The sequence below is a fragment of the Somniosus microcephalus genome, unplaced genomic scaffold (genome assembly GCF_052327205.1).
Source record: "Somniosus microcephalus isolate GS21.2 unplaced genomic scaffold, FLI_Smic_1.0 unresolved_chr1, whole genome shotgun sequence".
Classification (NCBI taxonomy): domain Eukaryota; kingdom Metazoa; phylum Chordata; class Chondrichthyes; order Squaliformes; family Somniosidae; genus Somniosus; species Somniosus microcephalus.
This window is the reverse complement of record NW_028225179.1, coordinates 159,878,474-159,899,664: the sequence shown is the minus strand read 5'-3', so window position 1 is coordinate 159,899,664 and position 21,191 is coordinate 159,878,474. Positions and strand designations below refer to the sequence as shown.

At 44.2% G+C, this 21,191-nt stretch overlaps 2 protein-coding genes across 2 annotated transcripts in view; one reads left to right on the top strand and one right to left on the bottom strand.

Moving 5' to 3' along the window:
• Nucleotides 1-21,191, bottom strand: part of LOC147096368 (zinc-binding protein A33-like) — a 766,539-nt gene that overhangs the window by 90,146 nt on the left and 655,202 nt on the right. The window lies entirely within an intron of this gene.
• LOC147096384 (uncharacterized) overlaps nucleotides 1-21,191 on the top strand; it is a 419,163-nt gene that overhangs the window by 382,807 nt on the left and 15,165 nt on the right. The gene's annotated exons all lie outside the window — the stretch shown is intronic.

Here is a 21,191-nt window from a genome sequence, read left to right as displayed (position 1 = left end):
CAGCGCTGTTATTAAACTGCACCATAGAAGCGGCATTTATTAAACACACAGCGATTCGGGGCTTAATTACATCCCAGAAACATGAACTAAACGTGTTGTTTGTTTTATTTACACCTTGTTCCAGACTCTGGATTCTTACAATTCCCATCCCGAACTGATCGGGCCGATTTTAAGAGCCCCCGCCTGGTGTAACCCGAGTGATAGAGCCCAGAATTGGACCCAATGCTCCAGCTGGGACTGAACCCATGTTGTATATCAGTGTTTTATTTATCCCTCAACCAGTATTAGTAAATCAAAATCAGATTGCTGTCTGTGGGAGCTTGCTGTGCAAGAACTGTGTCGCGTTTCCCTATATTACAACAATGACGACACTGCAAAAGGACTTCATCGGCTGTAAAGCGGTTTGGGCGTCCTGAGGCTGTGACAGGCGCTATATAAATGCAAGTCTGTCTATCATATTCAGATCAACCTCATATTTTAAAGTTGCATCTGTGTTTCAGCGTTTGAAGAGTGGCTTTAAATGTTGTATCCTGCAGAGTTTAATAGGAAACAAAGTATATCATTGTAACCAAGTATTGAAAGTGTTTGATAAATTGTAAAGTGCTGTCTGCTTGTACCCGGCACACAGAAATAAAAGTATCTGCTTCATCTGTCTGCAGAGTCTGTGTCTAAATCAGAAGGTGGTGTCAGAATTGCTGAGCACTGCTTGGTGTGTTTACTGAGACACACAGACCAGGGAGGGTCCAGGCTGGATTGCTGGTGAGACACACTATCTGAAGCAGAGAGACAGTGGAGGTGCAGAGATGGGTCTTAGCATCCCAGGATTCGGGGTTTTCCAGAGCTCATCACCTCCTTACACTTAGTTTCTAGGCTGACACAGGAACAGGAGTACACCACTCATCCTCTCGAGCCTCTGCCGTCATTCAATTAGATATTGGTTGATCTGCATCTTAACTCCACTTCACTTGGGTATAAAGGGCAACATTTCAAAGTTTGCAGATGACAAAACACTCGGAATTGTAGTAAACAGTGAATAGGATAATAATAGACTCCAGGAGGATATAGACAGAAATGGGCAGACACATGGCAGATGCAATTCAACACAGTGTGAGATTATGCATTTCGATCGGAAGAATGGGGAGAGGCAAATATAACATAAATGGTACAATTTTAAAGGGGGTGCAGGAAGAGAGAGACCTGGGGGTGTTTGTACAGAAATCTTTGAAGGTGGCAGGACAAGATGAGATGGCTGCTAAATAATATACAGTATCCTGAGCTTTATAAACAGAGTCATAGATTACAATAGCAAGGAAGTTATGCTGAACCTTCCTAAATCACTGGTTCGGCCCCAGCTGGAGTATTGTGTCCAATTCTGGGAACCACACTTTAGGAAGAGATTTACTGGGGTGGTACCAGGGATGCGGGACTTCAGTTACATGGAGAGACTTGGAGAAGCTGAGTTTTTTTTCTCCTTAGACCAGAGAAGGTTAAGGGGAGATTTCACAGAGCTGGTCAATATCATGAAGGGTTCTGATAGAGTAAATAAGGAGAAACTGTATCCAGTGGGATAAGCATTGGCAATCAGAAAACACAGATTTAAGGTAATTGGCAAAAGAACCAGAGGCGAGATGAGGAACAACCTATTTACAGGAGAGGTCAGTGTTTGGAATGCACTGCCTGATAGGGGGGTGGATACAGATTCAATAGTAGCCTTCAAAAGGGAATTGGATAAATACCTGAAGGGAAAAGTATGGGCTGTGGGGAAAGGGCAGTGGAGTGGGATTAATTGTTTCGCTCTTTCAAAGAGCCGGCACAGGCACGAGGGGCCGAGTGACCTCCTCCTGTGGTGTATCATTCACTGGTTCAATGAAATATTGACCTGGACACTGGGGAGAACTCCAAGGGTGCCTGAAAATGGCGCGAGCCAATTGGGCGCCAGACTTTGGTCCCCAAATCTGTCCCTCACTGCGCCCATTTTGCCCCCATAAACCGGGAGAATGAGGTCCAATTTCTGGCCCATTAACCACAAGCACAGAGTCAACTTCCACATCAAACATACAAAACCCTCCACTAACACCATCAACTCCAAGGCTGTTATATACCCGAAGGACATTAAATCCTGGAGGCATTTATCCTCTGAGCCAATGGGGGCCTTCCCCCTCCCGGGGCATCACTGTCCTTGTGAACCTTCAGAGACAGTCACCACTTCTTGGGCCGTTTTCAATGGGGAATTCTTTCCTGCAGCACTGATATCCTGCCAGCAGGTGCGGGCGGTGCACTTTGTAACAATGAAAGACTTGCGATCAAACAGCGTCTCAACCCAGCCCAGAAACTCACTGCACCCGCAATGTGTTACTCACAAGTGCAGTAGCCGGGGTTAGTGAGGAAAATGCAGCAGTCATTTTACACACAGCAAGATCCCACAGGGAGCCAATGAGATGAATGACCAGTTAATCTCTCTTTGGCGGTGCTGGTTGAGGGAGGAATGTTGGCCCGGACACCGGGAGAACTCCCCGGCTCCTCTTTGCCGCGGGATCTGAATCACCCACTTGAGGCAGACGCGGCCTTGGATTAACATCTCACCTGAAGGGCAGCCCCTCTGCCCTTTAGCAGACTGAGCTAGTTGTGGGAACAGGAGTCGGCCATTCAGCCCCTGGAGAGTTTTTCCACCTTTCAATGAGATCGGGGCTGATCTGCACCTCAACTCCATTTACCCGCCTTAGCTCCAAAGATCAAACCTTCCTCACAAACAGTGGACATAAGAACATAAGAAATAGGAGCTGGAGTCGGCCATTTGGCCCTTTGAGCCTGCTCCGCCATTCAATAAGATCATGCCTGATCCACCTTAACTCCACTTTCCTGAACTATCCCAATATCCCTTGATTCCCTTAAAAACCAAAAATCTTTCGATCTCTGTCTTGATTATACTCAACGACTGAGCCTCCACAGCCCTCTGGGGTAGAGAATTCCAAAGATTCACCACCCTCTGAGTGAAGAAATTTCTCCTCATCTCAGTCCTAAATGGCCGCCCCCTTATTCCGAGACTGTGACCCCTGGTTCTGGACTCCCCAGCCAGGGGAAACATCCTCCCTGCATCTACCCTGTCAAGTCCTGTAAGAATTGTGTATGTTTCAATGAGATCACCTCTCATTCTTCTAAACTCTAGGGAATATAGGCCTAGTCTATTCAGTCTCTGCACATAGGACAAGTCGCCCATCCCAGGAATCAGTCTGGTGAACCTTCGTTGCACTCCCTCTATGTCCACTATATCTTTCTTTAGGTAAGGAGACCAAAACTGTACACAATACTCCAGGTGAGGCCTCACCAGGGCCCTATATAATGGCAGTAAGACGTCGTTACTCTTATACTCAAATCCTCTTGTAATAAAGGCCAACATGCCATTTGCTTTCCTAATTGCTTGCTGTACCTGCCTGTTAATTTTCTGTGATTCATGTACAAGGACATCCAGGTCCCTCTGAACACCAACATTTCCCAATCTCTCACCATTTGAAAATTACTCTGATTTTCTAATTTTCCTACAAAGTGGATAACTTCACATTTCTCCACATTATATTCGATTTGTCATGTTCTTGCCCACTCACTTAGCCTGTCTATATCCCCTTGAAGCCTCTTTGCATCCTCCTCACAACTTACATTCCCACCTGGCTTTGTATGGACAACCATCCACCGCCTCAGAACCGCTCATGGTCGATGCTGCCACCTTCTCCATAGATGGAAGATTAAAGCATCTCCATCCTGTGACTGTGGAGCTCCTAATCAGACCCTGGAGCACATCATTGAGCGCTGCCCGCAGAGGAAATTCACAGGCAGCCTACAAGATATCCGCTGTTACACCGTAAGCTTTGGCCTGGATACCTGACTGAGATACTGACATCTGATTGGCTATTCTACTCCCATATGGGAGAAAGGAAGAAGAAGCTCCAGTGCCCTGTATCCCACATCATAGAAGAATACGGGGAAGGCAGCAGCAGCCAACTTCCTGGCACCAGGGGCGGTTCTGCTGCACAGGACAGGAGCAAAAAGAGTGGGAGAGCTATAGTGATAGGGGATTCTATTGTAAGGGGAATAGATAGGCGTTTCTGCGGCCGCAAACGAGACTCCAGGATGGTATGTTGCCTCCCTGGTGCAAGGGTCAAGGATGTCTCGGGGTGGCTGCAGGACATTCTGGAGGGGGAGGGGGAACAACCAGTTGTCGTGCATATAGGTACCAACAATATCGGTAAAAAACAGAATGAAGTCCTAAAAGCTGAATATAGGGAGTTGGAAGTAAATTTAAAAAATAGGACCTCAAAGGTAGTAATCTCAGGATTGCTACCAGTGCCACGTGCTAGTCAGGGTAGAAATAGAAGGATATTTCAGATGAATACGTAGCTAGAGGAATGGTGCAAGGGGGAGGGATTCAAATTCCTGGGACATTGGAACCGGTTCTGGGGGAGGTGGGACCAGTACAAACTGGATGGTTTGCACCTGGGTGGGACCAGGACCAATGTCCTAGGGGGAGTGTTTGCTAGTGCTGTTGGGGAGGGTTTAAACTAAAATGGCAGGCGGTTGGGAACCTGTGCAGGGAGACAGAGGAAAGGGAAGCAAGGATAGAAACAAAAGACAGGAAGTAGAAAAGCAAATGTGGAATGCAGAGAAATTAAGGGTGTAAATCAAACAGGGCTACAGTAAATAATAATTCTAAAAGGACTATGCATGTTAAAAAAACAAGCCTGAAGGCTTTGTGTCTTAATGCGCGGAGCATTCGTAATAAGGTGGATGAATTAGCTGCGCAAATAGATGTAAACTGATATGATGTAATTGAAATTACTTAGACATGGCTTCAGGGTGACCAAGGCTGGAAATTCAACATCCAGGGATATTCAATATTCAGGAAGGACAGGCAAAAAGGAAAAGGAAGTGGGGTAGCATTGCTGGTTAAAGAGGTGATTAACACAATAGTAAGGAAGGATATTAGCTCTGATGATGTGGAATCTGTATGGGTAGCGCTGAGACATACCAAGGGGCAGAAAACGTTAGTGGGAGTTGTATACAGACCCCCAAACAGTAATGCTGAGGTTGGGGATGGCATTAAACGGCAAATTAGAGACGCGTGCAATAAGGGCACAGCAGTTATCATGGGTGACTTTAATCTACACATACATTGGGCTAACCAAATTAGTAACAATAATGTGGAGGAGGAATTCCTAGAGTGTATACAGGATGGTTTCCTGGACCAATATGTCGAAGAACCAACTAGAGATCAGGCCATCTTAGACTGGGTATTATGTAATGAGAAAGGATTAATTAGCAATCTTGTTGTTCGAGGCCCCTTGGGTCAGAGCAATCATAATATGATAGAATTCTTCATTAAGATGGAGAGTGAAGTAGTTGACTCAGAGACTAGGGTCCTGAATTTAAATAAAGGAAACTACGATGGTATGAGGCACGTGTTGGCTAGGATGGATTGGGGAATGTTACTTAAAGGGTTGACAATGGATAGGCAATGGCAAACATATAAAGATCACGGATGAACTACAGAATTTGTTCATCCCTGTTTGGCATAAAAATAAAACAAAAAAGGTGACTCAACCGTGGGTAACAAGGGAAATTAGGGATAGCATAAGATCCAAGAAGAGGACATATAAATTGGCCAGAAAAAGCAGCAAACCTGAGGATTGGGAGCTGTTTAGGATTGAGCAAAGGAGGACAAAGGGATGAATTAAGAGGGGGAAAATAGAATTGCAGGAAACATAAAAACTGACTGTAAAAGCTTCTATAGATATGTGAAGAGAAAAAGATTGGAGAAGTCAAGCGTAGGTCCCTTGCAGTCAGAATCAGGGGAATTTATAATGGGGAACAAAGAAATGGCTGACCAATTAAATACATACTTTGTCCTGTCTTCACAAAGGAGGAAACAAATAACCTTCCAGAGATGTCGGGGAACATAGGGTCTAATGAGAGGGAGGAATTGAATGAAATCAGTATTTGTAGGGAAATGGTGCTCGGGAAATTGAGGGCATTGAAGGCCGATAAATCCCCAGGGCCTGATAATCTACATCCTAGGGTACTTAAGGAAGTGGCCCTAGAAAGAGTAGATGCATTGCTGGTCATCTTCCAAAATTCTATAGACTCTGGAATAGTTCCCATGGATTGGAGGGTAGCTAATGTAACCCCACTATTTCAGAAAGGTGGTAGAGAGAAAACAGGGAATTATAGACCGGTAAGCCTGACATCGGTAGTGGGGAAATTGCTAGAGTCCATTATAAAAGATGTAATAGCAGAGCACTTGGAAAACAGTGACAGGATCGGACAAAGTCAACATGGATTTACAAAAGGTAAATCATGCTTGACTAATCTACTGGAATTTTTTGAGGATGTAAATGGTAGAATAGATAAGGGAGAACCAGTGGATGTGGTGTATTTGGACTTTCAGAAGACTTTCAATAATGTCCCGCATAAGAGATTGGCGTGCAAAGTTAAAGCACATGGGATTGGGGGTAACATACTGACTTGGATAGAGAACTGGTTGGCAGACAGGAAGCAAAGAGTTGGAATAAACGGGTCTTTTTCCGAGTGGCAGGCAGTGACTAGTGGGGTACTGCAGAGATCAGTCCTAGGACCCCAGCTATTCACAATATATATTAATGATTTAGACGAAGGAACTAGATGTAGTATCTCCAAGTTTGCAGACGACACAAAGCTTGGTGGGCGTGTGTGCTGTGAGCAGAATGCCGAGAAACTCCAGTATGATTTGGACAGGTTGGGTCATTGGGCAGATGCATGGCAGATGCAGTATAATGTGGATAAATGCGAGGTTATCCACTTTGGTGGCAAAAACAGGAAGACAGATTATTATCTAAATGGCAAAAGATTGGGAAAAGGGGAAGTGCAACGAGACCTGGGTGTTCTTGTGCACCAGTCACTGAAGGTAAGCATGCAGGTGCAGCAAGCGGTTAAGAAGGCAAATGGTAAGCTGGCCTTCATAGCGAGAGGATTCGAGTACAGGAGCAAGGATGTCTTGCTGCAGTTGTACAGGGCCTTGTTGAGACCACACCTTAAGAATTGCGTGCAGTTTTGGTCGCATTATCTGAGGAAGGATGTTCTTGCCATGGAGGGAGTGCAGCGAAGATTCACCAGACTGATATCTGGGATGGCAGGAATGACGTATGAAGAGAGATTGGGTCGATCTTGCTTATATTCACGAGAGTTCAGAAGAATGAGAGGGGATCTCATTGAAACTTATACACTTCTAACAGGACTAGGCAGACTAGATGCAGGAAGGATGTTCCCAATGGCGGGGGAGTCCAGAACCAGGGGTCACAGTTTAAGGATAAGGGGTAAGCCATTTAGGACTGAGATGAGGAGGAATTTCTTCACCCAGAGTGGTGAACCTGTGGAATTCTCTACCACAGAAGGCAGTTGAGGCCAATTCATTAAATATATTCAAGAAAGAGTTAGATATATTTCTAAAGGCTAAAGGGATCAAGGGATATGGGGGGAAGGCAGGGACAGGGCACTGAATTTGGATGATCAGCCATGATCCCATTAAATGGTGCAACAGGCTCGAGGGGCCGAATGGCCTACTCCTGCTCCTATCTTCTATTTTTCTATTTTAATAGAATCATAGAAATTTAGTAGGCCTTTCGACCCATTGTATCTGTGTCGGCTGAAAAGAGCTATCCAGCCTAATCACACTTTCCATATCTTGCTCCGTAGCCTTGTAGGTTACGGCACTTCAAGTGCATATGCTAGTACTTTTAAAATCTGTTGAATGTTTCTGCCTCTACCATAAGAACATAAGAACATAAGAAATAGGAGCAGGAGTAGGCCAATCGGCCCCTCGAGCCTGCTCCGCCATTCAATAAGATCATGGCTGATCTGATCCTAACTGTCAATCTACTATCACAGAACCATCTCCTGAATCTAACAGAATTAGACACACGAAATAGGAGCAGGATCAGGCTACACAGCCCCTGGGCCCGCTCCGCTACCCACAGGGCCATGTCCGATCCGAACCTAGACTCATGTCCAAATTCTTGCCCGCTCCCTGTAACCCTTAATTCCTTTACTTCTAGGAAACTGTCTATTTCTGTTTTAAATTTATGTAATGATGTAGCTTCTACAGCTTTTTGGGGCAGCATATTCCATGGACCTACCACCCTCTGAGTGAAGTAGTTCCTCCTCATCTCAGTTTTGAAAGAGCAGCCCCTTATTCTAAGACTATGCCCCCTAGTTCTAGTTTCACCCATCATCGGGAACATCCTCCCTGCATCCACCCGATCCAACCCCTTCACAATCTTATATGTTTCATAGATACATACATAGAGATAGGAACAGGAGTAGGCCATTCGGCCCTTCGAGCCTGCTCCGCCATTCAATGAGATCATGGCTGATCTTCGTCTGAGATCATAGCTGATCTTACCAGTTCAGTACCCCGTCCCCGCCTTTTCTCCGTAACCCTTAATCCCCTTAGCCTTCAGAAATATATCCAATTCTCTCTTGAAAATATTTATTGAATTAGCCTTCACAGCCCTCTGTGGCAGGGAATTCCACAGGCTCACCACTCTTTGAGTGAAGAAATTCTTCCTCATCTCTGTTTTAAATGATTTGCCCGCTATTTTTAGACTGTGGCCCCTGGTTCTGTGCTCCCCGGCCATTGGAAACATTCTCTCTGAATTCAGCCTGTCCAGGCCTGCCATAATTTTATATGTTTCGATGAGATCCCCTCTCAATCTTCTAAACTCCAGTGAGTACAAGCCCAAACTATTTAATCTCCCTTCGTAGGTCATTCCCGCCATTCCAGGTATCAGCCTGGTGAATCGCCGTTGCACTCTTTCCATGGCAAGAACATCCTTCCGCAGATGGGGCGACCAAAACTGTACACAATACTCCAGATGCGGTCTCACCAGCACCTTGTACAGCTGTAGTAAGGTATCCCTATTCCTATACTCGAACCCCCTTGATATGAAGGCCAACATACCATTTGCCTTCTTAATCGCCCGTTGCACCTGCATGCTCTCCTTCAGTGACTGGTGCACAAGAACACCCAGGTCCCTCTGCACTTCCCCATCTCCCAATCTATTGCCATTTAGATAATAATCTACCCTCCTGTTTTTACCCCCAAAGTGGATAACCTCGCATTTATCCACATTATAGTGCATCTGCCACGTATCCGCCCATTCCCCCAACCTGTCCAAATCGCACTGTAGCCTCCTGACATCCTCATCAGAGCCCACCCCTCCTCCTAGTTTAGTGTCGTCAATAAGATCGCCTCTCATTCTTCTGAACTCCAATGAGTAGAGTCCCAATCTACTCAACCTCTCCTCATATGTCCATCCCCTCATCCCCGGGATTAACTGAGTGAACCTTCTTTGTACTGACTCGAGAGCAAGTATGTCTTTTCTTAAGTATGGACACCAAAACTGTATGCAGTATTCCAGGTGCGGTCTCACCAATACCTTGTACAACTGAAGCAATACCTCCCTATTTTTATATTCTATCCCCCTAGCAATGAAAGCCAACATTCCATTGGCCTTCTTAATCACTTGCTGCACCTGCATACTAACCTTTTGAGTTTCGTGCACCAGGACCCCCAGATCCTTTTGTACTTCAGTACTTTCAAGTTTCTTGCCATCAAGATAATAACTTGCTCTACGATTTTTCCTGCCAAAGTGCATAACCTCACACTTTCCAGTATTGTATTCCATCTGCCAAATCTCTGCCCACTTACTTAGCCTGTCTATGTCCCCTTGCAGGTTTTTTATGTTCTCCTCACTCACTACTTTCCCTCCCATCTTAGTATCATCTGCAAACTTTGATATGTTACACTCGGTCCCCTCCTCCAAATCGTTAATATAGATTGTTAAGAGTTGGGGACCCAGCACTGACCCCTGCAGAACACCACTAGTTACTGATTGCCAGTCTGAGAATGAACCATTTATCCCAACTCTCTGCCTTCTGTTAGATAGCCAATCCTCTATCCATGCCAGAATATTACCCCCAATCCCGTGATTTTTTATCTTAAGCAATAATCTTTTGTGTGGCACCTTGTCAAATGCCTTTTGGAAGTCTAAATACACTACGTCCACTGGTTCCCCTTTATCCACCCTATATGTTACTTCCTCAAAGAACTCCAGCAAATTTGTCAAACATGACTTCCCCTTCATAAAACCATACTGACTTTGTCCTATTAAATTATGATTATCCAAATGTCCTGTTACTGTCTCCTTAATAATGGACTCCAAAATTTTACCTACCACAGATGTTAGGCTAACCGGTCTATAGTTTCCAGCCTTCTGTCCACTGCCCTTTTTAAATAAGGGTGTTACATTAGCAGTTTTCCAGTCTGCCGAGACCTTTGCTGAGTCCAGGGAGTTTTGGAAAATGATTACCAATGCATCCACAATCCCTACCGCCACTTCCCTCAAGACCCTAGGATGTAAGCCATCAGGTCCAGGTGATTTATCCACCTTGAGTCCCATTATTTTACCGAGTACCACTTCCTTAGTGATTTTGATCGTGTTTAGCTCCTCCCCCCCATAGCCCCCTGTTTGTCCAGTGTTGGGATATTCTTAGTGTCCTCTACTGTAAAGACTGATACAAAATATTCATTCAATGTTTTTGCCATCTCCATATTTCCCACCATTAATTTCCCGGTCTCATCCTCTAAGGGACCAACATTTACTTTAGCCACCCTTTTTCTTTTTATATAACTATAAAAACTCTTACTATCTGTTTTTATATTTTTTGCTAATTTACTTTCATAATCTATCTTCCATTTCTTAATCAATCTTTTTGTTATTTTTTGCTGTCTTTTAAAGTTTTCCCAATCCTCTATCCTCCCACTAGATTTGGCTACCTTATATGCCCTTGTTTTTAGTCGAATACTATCCTTAATTTCTTTACTTAGCCACGGATGGCTGTCTTTTCTTTTACACCCTTTTCTTCTCAGTGGAATATATATTTTTTGGAAGTTGTAAAATAACTCCTTAAATGTACACCACTGATCATGTATCGTCTTACCCTTTAATCTATTTTCCCAATCCACTCTACTGAATTCCACTCTCATACCTTCATAGTCTCCTTTATTCAAGCTTAGCACGCTTGTTTGAGATCCAACCTTCTCACCCTCTAATTGAATATGAAATTCAACCATGTTATGGTCACTCATTCCAAGGAGATCCTTTACTAGGACATTTTTAATTAATCCTGTCTCGTTACACAGGACCAGATCTAAGGTTGCTTGCCCCCTGGTCGGTTCAGTTACATACTGCTCAAGAAACCCATCCCTAATACACTCAATGAACTCATCCTCAAGGCAGCCCTGCCCAATTTGATTTGTCCAATTAATATGATAGTTAAAATCCCCCATAATTATAGATGTTCCCTTATTACAAGCCTCAACTATTTCTGTCCAACAGAGTTGCCACAGTTCGGAGGCCTATAGACTACGCCCACTAGTGTTTTGTTCCCCTTATTATTCCTTACCTCCACCCAAACTGTTTCATTATCCTGATCTTCTGACCCAATATCATTTCTCTGTATTACAGTGATTCCTTCCTTTATTAACATAGCCACCCCACCTCCCCTTCCTTTCTGCCTGTCCTTCCTGATCGTTAAATAACTTGGTATGTTTAATACCCAGGCATTGTCACCCTGCAGCCATGTTTCTGTAATGGCCACAAGATCATACCCATATGTAGTTATTTGTGCCATTAACTCATCTATTTTGTTACGAATGCAATGTGCATTCAGATAGAGAACTTTCAAATATGTTTTGTGACACTTAGTTCCTGCTTTTGCCCTTTTTATTACTTTACCTTTTACTCCATACCTTCTGCCCCTTCCTGACACACTCTGGTTTTTAATTTCCCCACTGCTACCTAAGTCTATGATCTTCTCTGTTGTCATTTTTATTATTTGCTCTCCAGGAACCTCCCCCCCACTAGTTAGTTTAAAGTCCTCTCTACAGCCCTAGTTATATGATCCGCCAGGACTCTAGTCCCAGCACTGGCCAAGTGAAGCCCGTCCCAATGGAACAGCTCCCTCCTGCCCCAGTACTGGTGCCAGTGTCCCAGGAAGCAAAACCCATTTCTCCCACACCAGTCTTTGAGCCACGCATTTAACTCTCTAATTTTATTTGTCCTAGCCAAATTCGCTCGTGGCTCAGGTAATAATCCAGAGATTATTACCCTTGAGGTTCTGTTTTTTAATTTGACCCCTAGCTGCTCATACTCCTTTAACAGAACCGGCTTCCTAGTCCTATCTATGTCGTTTGTACCAACATGGACCATGACAACTGGATCCACCCCCTCCCACTGCAAGTTTCTTTCCAGCCCAGAGGAGATGTCCTTAACCCTGGCACCGGGTAGGCAACACAGCCTTCGGGACCCTCGCTCTTGGCTGCAGAGAACTCTATCTATCCCCCGAATAATACTATCCCCTACCACTACAACATTTCTATTTACTCCCCCCTCTTGAATGGCCCCCCGTTCCACGGTGCTGTGGCCAGATTACTCATCCTCCCTGCAGTCCCTGCTCCTGTCCCCACAGGGAGTAAGAACCTCGAACCTGTTGGACAAGAACAAGGGCTGCGGCTCCTCCAGCTCTACTTCCTGGATCCCCGTACCTGCCTCACTCGTAGTCACACCGTCCTGTCCCTGACCATGGGCTACATCTGAATTAATTAACTTCATAGGTGTGACCACCTCCTGATACACAGAGTCCAGGTACTTCTCCCCCTCCCTGATGTGTCGCAGTGTCTGAAGCTCAGACTCCAGCTCATCAACACGGAGCTGGAGTTCCTGTAGCAGCAGACACTTGTCACAGACGTAATCACCGTGAGCCTCAATGGGGTTCACCGGCTCCCACATCTCGCAACAGTAACACATCACCTGCTCCATTCTATGTAATTAATTAAATTTTTTATTGTTAGTTATGGACACCCTGTGCCCGATTTTAGATGCTAGTATCCCCTTTAATTAATTGGATTTAAATTAAATCAATCCCTCTAGTTACACCAGTTAAATGGTTTACCAACAGTCACTCTGCACCAGAAAGGCCTTATTAACTACAACCCACAGAGTTAACATTTGAAAAGAGCACCTAACACCCCACTTACCCTAACTCACACTTACCCAAACTCACAGCACTCTTTGATGACTCGCCTCAGTGCTTGCTCGCACTAGGACTGGTCTTTTTATACTGTTTGTTTGTTTACAGCCAAATGAGTCACCCCTGCTGATTGGTTAGAAAACTGGTTTTCACTGCCTGCTGTGCCAATTTACTCCTACTGCAGTGTAACCTTGTTTTACTCTTCTTAAACCAATGGAATCCCAAATATTTAACTTTTCCCCTTTACTTAAACTGCTTAAGTAATCTTATCAAGAATGATTTAAAGAGAAATAACAATTAAAGAACTCTCACACTTACCCAAACTCACAGCACTCTTTGATGACTCGCCTCAGTGCTTGCTCGCACTAGGACTTTGAGGCAGTGAGTTCCAGACCCCCACCACGCACTGGGTGAAAAAAGTTCTCATCAACGCCCGTCTAATCGATCTACCAATTACTTTAAATCTATGACCCCTGGTTATTAACCTCTGCTAGGGGAAATAGGTCATTCCTATCCACTCTATCTAGGCCCCTCATAATTTTATACACCTCAATCAAGTCTCCCCTCAGCCTCCTCTGTTCCAAAGAAAACAACCCCAGCCTATTGTAGGGACAGAGTCTGTTTAGCAACCTAATCTCCCCCAGAATCCACCTCCCTTAACAGACTCACATTGGAAATTGTTGGGTGCTCCTGGGCTCAGAAGTACTGGGGGTTAAACCCAGCAGCTTCTCCTCCATCTCCACTCCAGCTCAAACTGAAGGAACAAAAAGACCTACGCAGGCGGCCAGGGACCTACCTTCCGCCAGCCTGCAATGAAACTCTTCCTGACAGCCGCAGATTAATGGCGGCCGCAGCACCCACAATTCCCCGCACCCCAGAAACCACTCCATCGAACGCGCTGATTTCCCCGCTGAGAGTGCGCATGCTCCCCGGGGCCGTGGGACATGCTGGGAGCCTGGCGCCTGTCCTTTGTCCCAAGTCGGACTCGGTAGAACCGGCTGAAGAAACTGGGAAGCGGCGGCTCGATGGGGCGGAGCTCCACCCTGGATTTCCAAAATTCTATAGATTCTGGAACGATTCCTGCAGATTGGAGGATAGCAAATGTAACCCTGCTATTTAAGAAAGGAGGGAGAGGGAAAACAAGGAACTACAGACCTGTTACCCTCACATCAGTAGTTGGGAAAATGCTGGAATCTATTATAAAGAATGCAATAACTGGGCACTTAGAAACTAATAGTAAGATTGGGCAGAGTCAACATGGATTTATGAAAGGGAAATCCTGTTTGACAAACCTATTGGAGTTCTTTGAGGATGTAACTAGTGGAGTAGACAAAGGGGAACCGGTAGATATGGTGTATCTGGATTTTCAGAAGGCCTTCGATAATGTCCCACACAAGAGGTTGGTGAACAAAATTAGGGCACATAGAATTGGGGGTAATATACTAGCATGGATTGAGAATTGGTTAACAGACAGAAAACAAAGAGTAGGGATAAACGGGTCTGTTTCAGGATGGCAGGCTGTGACTAGTGGGGTACCTCAAGGACCGGTGTGTGGGCCGCAGCTATTCACAATCTATATCAATGATTTGGATGAGGGGACTAAATGTACCATTTCCAAATTTGCTGATGATATAAATCTAGGTGGCAGTGTCAGTTGTGAAGAGGATGTGGAAAGGCTTCAAGGGGATCTCAACAGTCTCAGTGAGTGGGCAAGAACATGGCAGATGGAATATAATGTGGATAAATGTGAAGTTATCCACTTTGGTAGAAAAAACAGAAAGGCAGAGTATTTCCTAAATGGTGAAAGATTGGGGAATGCAGATGCTCAAAGGGACCTGGGTGTCCTTGTACATGAGTCACTGAAAGTGAATGTGCAGGTGCAGCAAGCCATTAGGAAGGCAAATGGTATGCTGGCCTTCATTACAAGAGGATTTGAGTACAGGAGTAAAGAAGTCTTACTCCAATTATATAGGGCCTTGGTGAGACCACACCTGGAGTACTGTTTACAATTTTGCTCTCCTTACCTACAGAAGGATACACTTGCCATAGAGGGAGTGCAACCAAGGTTCACGGGATTGATTCCTGGGAAGGCGGGACTGTCGTATGAGAAGAGATTGAGTAAACTAGGCCTGTATTCTCTTGAATTCAGAAGAATGAGAGGGGATCTCATTGAAGCATACAAAATCATTGTAGGGATGGATAGGGTGGATGCTGGGAGAATGTTTCCCTTAGCTGGGGAGCCTAGAACCAAGGGCCACAGCCTCAGGATAAAGGGTAGGCCATTCAGGACTGAGATGAGAAGAAATTTCTTCACACAGAGGGTGGTGAATCTTTGGAATTCTCTACCCCAGAGGGCTGTGGAGGCTCAGTCATTGGGTATATTCAAAACAGAATTCGATAGATTTCTGACTAGTAAAGGCATCAAGCGATATGGCGATAGGGCCAGTGAATGGAGTTGAGGCAGAAGATCAGCCATGATCTCATTGAATGGTAGAGCAGGCTCGAAGGGCCGAATGGCCTACTCCTGCTCCTATTTCTTATGTTCTTATGTTCTATCCAATCATTCCTCAAAGTTAAAATTCTCCAGTCCGGGCAACATCCTCGTAAATCTCCTCTGTCCCCTCTGTAGTGCAATCACATCCTTCCTGTAATCTAGTGACCAGAACTGAAACGTTAACTCTGTCTCTCTCTCCACAGATGCTGAATACGCCCAGCATTTTCTGTTTTTATTTTATTGTTTTACACAGTTCAAGTATAACCTTCCTGCTCTTACATTATATGCCTTGGCTAATAAAGGAAAGTATCCCATTTCCCTTCTTAACCACCTTATCTAACTGTCCTGCTGCCGTCAGGACAGTGGATAGGCAATGGTAAACATTCAAAGATCGCATGGATGAACTACAGAATTTGTTCATCCCAATTTGACATAAAAATAAAACAAAAAAGGTGACTCAACCATGGCTAACAAGGGAAATTAGGGATAGCATAAGAACCAAGGAGAGGACATATAAATTGGCCAGAAAAAGCAGTAAACCTGAGGATTAGGAGCTCTTTGGGATTCAACAAAGGAGGACAAAGGGATAATTAAGAAGGGGAAAATAGAGTATGAGAGTAAGCTTTCAGGGAACGTAAAAACTGACTGTAAAAGCATTTATAGATATGTGAGGAGAAAAAGATTGGTGAAGTCAAGCGTAGGTCATAGAGTCATAGAGTTATACAGCACGGAATGAGGCCCTTCGGCCCATCGCATCCGCGCCGGCCATCAAGCCCTGTCTAATCTAATCCCATTTTCCAGCATTTGGTCCGTAGCCTTGTATGCTATGGCATTTCAAGTGCTCATCCAAATGCTTCTTGAATGTTGTGAGGGTTCCTGCCTCTACCACCCTTTCAGGCAGTGAGTTCCAGATTCCAACCACCCTCTGGGTGAAAAAGTTATTCCTCAAATCCCCTCTAAATCTCCTGCGCCTTACCTTGAATCTATGCCCCCTTGTTATTGACCCCTCTACTAAGGAAAAAAGTTCATTTCTATCTACCCTATCTATGCCCCTCATAATTTTGTACACCTCAATCAGGTCCCCCCTCAGCCTTCTCTGCTCCAAGGAAAACAACCCCAGCCTGTCCAGTCTTTCTTCATAGCTGAAGCGCTCCAGCCCAGGTAACATCCTGGTGAATTTCCTCTGCACCCTCTCCAAAGCAATCACATCCTTCCTATAGTGTGGCGACCAGAACTGCACACAGTATTCCAGCTCTGGCCTAACCAGCGTTTTGTACAGCTCCATCATAACCTCCCTGCTCTTATATTCTATGCCTCGGCTAATGAAGGCAAGTATCCCATATGCCTTTTTAACCACCTTATCCACCTGTTCTGCTGCCTTCAGGGATCTATGTACATGCACACCAAGGTCCCTCTGATCCTCTGTCTTACCTAGGGTCTTGACATTCATTGTGTATTCCCTTGCCTTGTTAGTCCGTCCAAAATGCATCACCTCACACTTTTCAGGGTTAAATTCCATTTGCCACTGTTCCGCCCATCTGACCAACCCATCCATATCGTCCTGCAGACTGAGGCTACCTTCCTCGCTATTTACCACCCCACCAATTTTTGTGTCATCTGCGAACTTACTGATCATACCTTTTACATTCACATCCAAATCATTAATGTAGACCACAAACAGCAAGGGACCCAGCACCGATCCCTGCGGTACCCCACTGGACACAGCTTCCAGTCACAAAAAGAACCTTCGACCATCACCCTCTGCCTTCTGCCACGAAGCCAGTTTTGGATCCAATGTGCCAAGGCACCCTGGATCCCATGGGCTCTTACCTTCTTGACCAGTCTCCTATGCGGGACTTTATCGAAAGCCTTACTGAAATCCATGTATACCACATCCAATTCAATTCAATTCAATTCAAAGCACTTTATTGGCATGACAAGGTACATCTTATGTTGCCAAAGCATCGAAAAACATTCATGGTTGTACACAAAAATACAGATCTATCCATACAGTGTATAAACAGATATATCCCTGAGCGTATAAATATACATTCATATAATTTGTATATACTCTTTTCTTATATTTAGTGGTTGTCCCTCTGTTTATGGCAAGCTGTAACATAGTGTGCCGCTAAGGTTACACAATTTCTCTCTTCCCCTAGTAGGTATGGGAGTTTTTGGTTGTCATTCAAATTTCTGAATTCCGGGTATATTTTTGTGAATTTTGGGTAGAAATTCTCCCTTATGCCCTGATATTTTCTACAAGCTGCGAGGAAGTGCATCTCTGTCTCCACCACTCCCTGACTGCAGTGAGAGCATATCCTGTCCTCTCTTGGTAGCTGGGTCTGCCTGTGTCTACCTTTTTCGATTGCCAGGCTATGTTCACTAAGTCTGTACATTGTCAAGGTTTTTCTCAGTTTGCTATCCTTTACCATGGTCAGGTAATCAGCCATGTTGTATTGTCTGTTTAGGGCCAAGTAGCAATTGAGTTTGCTTTGGGTTTTTGTTGTTTCTGCCCAATATGACAGATATTTTTCCTATTGCTTAGCGACGATTGTGTTGGGTCGAATTCTTTGTGTTACGCTGTCACTGTCCTGGGGCTGGTTATTGTTAGTAGTGTTAGTAGTTACTTCACTGAGTCCCAGGACTAGTTGACTGAGGGTATTCTTCTTTATGGTCCTCTCTTGGCATTTCAGGGCTTCGTAATGATAGCATTGGGGGTTGCTCATTTCTAGGTGTTTCCAAAATTTGGTGGCTCTTTTTTGGATAGTGATTATTAATGGATATGGCCTAGTTCTGCCCTGCATGCATTGTTTACGGTTTTCCTTTGAGTCCGGAGGATACTTTTACAGAATTCTGCATGTAGGATCTCAATTGGGTGTTTGTCCCATTTTGCAAATTCTTGTTGTGTTAGCGGTCCCCACACTTCACTGCCATAGAGTGCAATTGGTCCAATTACTGATTTAAAAATTTTGAGCCAAATGCTAATTGGGATTTCTATTTGGATTGATTTTTTAATGGCATAGAAAGCCCTTCTTGCTTTCTCTTTCAGTTCATTCACAGCCAGATGAAAATTTCCCGTGGAACTGATTTTTAAGCCCAAGTATGTGTAGTTAGTGGTTTGTTCAATTTTAGTTGTTCCTAGTGTGAAATTTATTTTGAGTCCCTGATGTCTGGATCCTTGTTGGAACACAAGGACTTTGGTTTTTTGGGGATTTATTGTCAGGGCCCAGGTCTGGCAGAACGACTCCAGCAGATCCAGGTTCTGCTGTAGACCCTCCTTAGCTGGTGACAGCAGAACCAGGTCATCTGCATAGAGGAGGAATTTAACCTTGGATTCGTATAGGGTGAGGCCGGGTGCTGTAGATTGTTCAAGTAGTTTTGCCAATTAATTTATGTAAATATTAAAGAGTGTCGGTGAGATGGGAGAGCCCTGCATCACCCCCCGCCCCTGTGGGAAGTATTTTGTTTGTTTGCCTCCAATTTTAACTGCACATTTGTTGTTTGTATACATTGATTTAATTACATCATATGTTTTTCCCCCTACCCCGCTTTCGATAAGTTTCAGGAATAAACCGTCGTGCCAGATGGAATCGAAAGCCTTCTGGAAATCTATAAAGCATGCGTAGATTTTGCTTTTGTTTTGATGAACGTGTTTGTCAATTAGGGTCTGTAGGGTAAAGATATGATCTGATGTTCTATAGTTTGGCAGGAATCCAATTTGGCTTTTACTCAAGACATTGTGCTCCTCAAGGAAGTTTATAAGTCTTTTGTTTATGATACTACAGAATACCTTCCCCAGGTTACTGTTTACACAGATGCCTCGATCGTTATTTGGGTCGACTTTGTCCCCACTTTTGTATATGGGCATTATGAGTCCTTTGTTCCAGATATCAGGGAAGTAACCGACACTCAGAACCAAGTTGAAGAGTTTTAGGATAGCCAGTTTCATTTTATCGTCTGTGTGTTTAATCATCTCGCTTAGTATGCCGTCTGCACCGCAAGCTTTTCCTGGTCGCGGGTCCTTGAGTTTTTCAAATAGTTCTTTTTCTGTTATTATGTAGTCTAGCGGGTTTTGGTTATCTTTTATGGCCATTTCAAGCTTTTCCAGTTTTTTGCATATTTGCTGTTGCTCTGGCCTTAGTGTGTTTTTCTGGTATAATTTTTCAAAGTGGTTTTCCCATGTGTCTCCATTTTGAATGGCCAATTCGTCGAGTTGTTTTTTGTGTAGTGTATTCCAGTTGTCCCAGAAACAATTGGAATCAATGGATTCCTCAATGGAGCTGAGTGTATTCTTAATATACTGCTCTTTTTTGGTTCTGAGTGTGTTTCTGTATTGTGTTAGTGTCTGACAATAATTAAGGTGTAATTCCTCGTTTTCTGGCTGTCTGTGTTTTTGGTTTGATATTTTTCTAAGTTTTTTCCTCATGTTATGGCAATCTGGGTCAAACCATTTTTCATAGTTTTTTGTTTTGCGTTTGTTCTTGCGAGCTTTCAAGTTTGACCTTGTTGCCAAATTATCAAAAATATTGTTTAGGTTATTCACTGCCCGGTTTACGCCTTCTTTATTGTGAGTGTATATGTTATCCAGAAAGGTGTCCAAGAGAGCTTGAGTTGATTCATTGCTAATTGCTTTCTGGTATTTTTCCGTGCTGTTTTTGGCCCATCTGTACGATTTTTTGGTGTTGTACAGCTTACTGGGTTGTGTTTCTGTGTTGGTTGTTTCTGTCTTTTTAAGATACATAGTAATTTGACTGTGGTCTGACAGTGTTATTTGTGGTTTGACTGTGAATGCTCTGAAAGAGGATGGGTCCAAATCTGTAATCATATAGTCTACGGTGCTACAGCCAAGAGGTGAGCAATAGATCGATCTTCCTAGGAGGTCTCCCATGAACCTACCATTGACAATGTACAGACCCAGGCTTCGACAGAGCTGCAGGAGCTGTTTTCTGTTGGTATTTGTCTGCTTGTCGCATTTATGCCTGTATGGATGGGAAGGGATATCGAAGTGGTTATTCCCGAATATGTAATTGTTTCCCTGACTATTGGTGAAGTCTGGTTCTTCGCCAGTTCTTGAATTGAGGTCACCACAGATCAACACGTTCCCCTGGGCCTGGAATTGGATAACCTCCCTCTCAATGTTGGAGAAGGTGTCCTCTTTAAAGTATGGGGATTCCACTGGGGGGATATAGAGTGCGCAAATGAAAACATCTTGGGTGTTAGAGATAATCCCCCTCTCAATTTTGAGCCACATGTGGTTTTCGCCCTTTTTAATAAATTTGATGCAATTCTTAAGCTCTGTTTTAAACCAAATCAGTATGCCTCCGGAGTCTCTGCCTTGGGTTACTCCTGGCAATTTATTGGAGGGGACCACCAGCTCTGTGTACCCTTGGGGACGGCCAGTGTGTCCTTCTCCTCTATACCAAGTTTCCTGTAAAATGATAATATCCAGATCTTTAGTTTCATCTATGAACTCTGGGGTCCTACTCTTCACATCGAGCACTGAAGAGCGTAGACCTTGGATGTTCCAGGTCGAAATATATAAGGATTTCATGTTAAGTTTGATCTTTTACTATGATAG